The sequence below is a fragment of the Arabidopsis lyrata genome (assembly GCF_000004255.2).
Source record: "Arabidopsis lyrata subsp. lyrata unplaced genomic scaffold ARALYscaffold_469, whole genome shotgun sequence".
Classification (NCBI taxonomy): domain Eukaryota; kingdom Viridiplantae; phylum Streptophyta; class Magnoliopsida; order Brassicales; family Brassicaceae; genus Arabidopsis; species Arabidopsis lyrata.
In genome coordinates, this window is record NW_003302236.1 from 1320 (window position 1) to 5814 (window position 4495).

Here is a 4495-nt window from a genome sequence, read left to right on the forward strand (position 1 = left end):
TGGTATCTTATATGCACTCTCCAAAAATAAGTTTATTGCAAAAAATTTCATTTAGTACCAAATTTCCAATGTATTAATTATATCGATGTGTCTCATCTCGTTGGAAATTTATTGATGAAAAATAATCGGAGAGAATTGACCGCAAACCACATAACACACTTGAACTGAATATAAAGCCATGAATTATTTAGTAGCTTTAGTTTAGACTTTACACCATATATCATACATTTTCGCTAATATGACATTGCAACATTTTCCACGCTAATTGTTGATATTTTGTTTTTCGGTGCATTGATATTTGTTTGACAAAATTGTACATAACGACGCACCATGTGTCATGTGAAATGAAATGTGAAACCAACAAAAGTATAAAATAGAGTAAAACTTTTATACTTTATGATTCCACCAAATCAGCTTTACAAACCCCACTTAACCCACAAAAAAACATAATATACAGAAAACGGAATAAATTTTAAAAAAAAAAACTCAAAGGAAGCAACTTTCTTTTTATTCTCTCTCACACTTGATTGCGATTTGAGAAAGATTAAACTCTTTTCATCTCCTTCACCCTCATCGTTTCGCATCTCTGGTCAAGAGAGAGACGGCAAAATCAAAGATCGAGAACAAAGGATTTATAAGACATAGCAGAGGTAAGAGATACAAAGCTTTTCTTCATCAATGGCTGCTATGACCGAGAAGGAAGCTATGGCGGATCCTGTTTTGGTCGAGGCACTTCAGAATCCTCGTCATCGTCTCACCAGTTTAGTCAATTTCTCTTACCCACGATTCGATTTTGCTTTCTCTCTTGGTGACTTGATCTGATTTTGGTCATTTCCTTTTTGTTGTAGTTTTCTAGGGCTTCATAGAATTGGGGGGACTATTATGAGTTTCTCTAATTCTTGATCCTTTGTTGGGCTGTTTGGTTCAATTCTCTTGTTTTGTGTAGGTGATTAGGGTTTGATTAGATCCATGACTATTAACAATCCTATTGAATGCTCTATGACCCAAATCACAATCACTTGTATTTTTAGCTCAATCAGAATCCTCATGATCACGATTGTTTCATAGGCACCATGATCATTGAAGCTTGAGTATTATAAGTATCTTGTCCTCAAGTTTCAACATTTTAATTTATGTTGAAGTTTAATTTCTTTATCTGGAAAGATTCTCTTAAAATGTGGTTGATAGTTGGTGTGTGTGTTTTTAATTTCGCGGATGGAGCTTGATAGACAGAAGTTCTTTCAAAACCTTGAGCAGCTTCAGTTCGAATTCCCGCCTTTTCCAACATCGTACATGCGTGTTCCTGCACATCAAGTTGCTCAGCATTGTGTTATACATTTTAAACCCATGTTTGGTTGCCCTGTAAGTGTCAGCTTTTCCACCATTCTACTCTCTAGATTTGATGAACCTTTGAAGCTTGTTCACTTGTTTAAGAGAATAAAATCGTGTTAATAATAGGATCTGTTAATGATAATTAGAAGACTGTGAAGAGTATAAGATCTAGTGAAAATCGAATTTATACTTACAGATGTATCAACTATAATCATTTCCTGGTGAGTTAAAGATTTTGCACCCATTTTATTAAAATGAGTAGCAACAGCAAAGTTTTCGTCGCCAAAGGTTTGTGTGTATCTTCAATGGCATTAGGCATCTATATTTATAGTTAAAATAGTCGGCTAGATTGTTTTAGGGTTTAGAGAATCAGATCAAAATAAAATATTTGCGAATCCATTGATTGAATATAGAATTAAGGTATATAATTGATTAGTTAGGTTATTTGCCAATATGAATATGCGAAATCTGTTTTTTATGGTATATGCTCGAGTTGTTAGAATTTCAATATATAGTTATTGGTAGATATGGTTAATAGAGAATAAGTTTGTTCGTTTTGAAAGAGATTTATCTTTATTTAGTAATTGAAATTAATTGGATTTGTTTAATATAGAAATATCTTTAAATGATAACTAACAGATTTGGTTATATCATTAATGACAGGAGATCTCGTAAAACACTCTAGAAGCATTGATTAACAAAGATCCGCAAAGCTCATTTCCATCAGATACGCGGGTTAAACGGATCCTAAAGCCCATGAGATGAGGTCCGCGTGTTTTACCGAATGAATATGGTCTAGATCCGACCCAATAACCCAGGATTCGCGTGTCACTTACCAGTAAATTAGCCATTTTACCCTTGGAACGAATTTTTAAGTTTACTCTTAGAATAGATTAATTGTAATGGCATTCCCTTGTAATTTTTTACACTTTTTAAGGTTATTTTTCAGGGAATGCTTCCCAATTAATAATATAGATGATCATGTTTTGATCATCTTCTCTCATTATTATATCATCGATTCTTTTTGTTTTGAATGTAAGTTAAATTATATTCAAAGAAAAAAATAACGTTTTTACATATTGCGCAACGAATTATCGAAAGAAAATTTGAAACCACACTTTGAATTGTTGTAGAAGATTGAAAAAATGTTTTTTAAAACCGATCAAACTCGAGCTCGGAGCCAAACTTGGAACTCCATGTCGTACCTCCTATCCCCCATACGTCAATTCATCATTTGGCTTTTCTTCATTTTCATTTGAATATAATACTAGGATATGACCCGCGGTACACCGCGGGTTAATTATTTGATTTTTTTATTTTTATAAATTGATGAATTTATTGTGTATAATATTTTTTGTTGTATACCGCGGGTAACATGCGTTGTATCTAAAATAAAAATTTTTAAGTTGTATTTGTTTTGTTTAGTGTTTAAGATTGTATAATTGTATTTTGATTTGTTATTTATAGGATTTCACCTGTGGTATATTGTCTCGTATTAATATTGACCCAAACCCGTCCAACCATATAATCTAAAATGAAATTAAACATCATTTTGTTATTTTTTTAATAACACTTTTATTTAAATGTCATATAATTCGAGTTAATTTGAAAGTTGCTTTCAAATAGTTTCCATGTATATTTTAAAATTAGTGTGTGTTTTTGGACCAACCCGTAAAAATAATTTATAATTGTATCTTAAAATACTAATTAGTATTTCACCCGTGATATACTGTCCCATTTTAGATAATTGTAAAAATTAAAGAAAGATCCGAATGACTCAATTTCGGGTCTGAATAAAATAACGACATGATTAAATGCTCAATTTGTTCTTAAAAATGTTAATATAGATTACACACATATTTTTATTCATCGATTGAGTAATATATGTCCGTTTTAAAAAATTTGAATTGTAACATATGCAGAAAAAAAAAAACTAAAATTTACTAACTATTTATATATTTTATAATAATTTAAAATAATATAAATATAAGATCAAATAAAAGTGAAATAAGAATCATATATTTATGTTTAAATTAGGTAGAGAGGTTTTAGGAAATTAGTGCAAATTTGTTATATTAGCATTAAATCATCATATTTGATTTCTTTATCTATAAAAATCGTGGAGAATATACCATAAATAAAGCGTTTAAATATAGTAATTAGTTGAGAAAGTATATATATTTTAGATTTTATTAATTATTTTCGTTTTTTAATTTTGCCAAAATTTAAGGAAAGATCCGATTGAAGATTTCCGGATCAAAATTAAATAAATTTAACCCGATTTGGGTACCCCAAAAACTGCTGCAAAAATGTATAGTAGATCATGTGGTTTTTAAGGATATATATATTATATATAGGACTCGAGATTTTGGTTTAAATAAAAAAATTCTATATACCAAAACTTATCACATTTTTTTTATGTTGTTGCTTCATGCAAAGAAAGAATGGTCAGAGAACTATACATATTGAGCCATTTTCTTCTTATGATATATCCAACACTATATAATTACTAGACTTTGTGGTATATGAGAGACCTCAATCAAACGTAAGAACTAAAGTCGATAAATTATTAAAAAATAAAAAAAAAATAAAAAAAAAATAAATAAAAAATTGATAAGGGTTTAAGTCCATAGATTATGATTGCTATGTAAAATTTCTAATAACCAAAGAAATGTGTCTACCAGTAATTCAAAATGATATGTCCCCCATCAACATGGCAATAACCACATATATAACTACTGTTACTCACTTGCTGCCACTTGGTAACAATTCAAGTTTTGCATGTATTTTTTTGGCATGCTTTTTAATTCGTTACCAATCACATTTGTTTTATTTAAGGAGATGATATTTTCAACTAAAAATTGTACTTAATTCATAATTGACAATAAATGACGAGATCTCTATTCTATATATCATCAAATTAGATATACTTTTACTAGTTTAAGCTTTTGCGCCAGTTATGTTTTTTAACCTTTTATTATCTAATACTCCTTCCGTTTTAGTTTAGTTATCGTTTTAGAATCTAAATTTTGTTTTATAATAATTGTCATTTTAGGTTTTCAATGCAAATGTTTGGTGAAAATTACAGTTTTATCTCTACTGTTTTAATGTTTTGGCCAATAATTTTTTTGTAAAATATATTAATAAAGAGTAAAACATAAAA

The 4495-nt window shown here is 29.4% G+C and overlaps 1 long non-coding RNA gene across 1 annotated transcript; it reads left to right on the top strand.

Moving 5' to 3' along the window:
- Nucleotides 1-452: 452 nt before the first annotated feature.
- LOC110230721 lies at nt 453-2304 on the top strand. The gene is made up of 2 exons (XR_002333898.1): nt 453-1362; nt 1996-2304. It is a non-coding gene; the product is annotated as an uncharacterized LOC110230721 (long non-coding RNA).
- Nucleotides 2305-4495: the final 2191 nt, after the last annotated feature.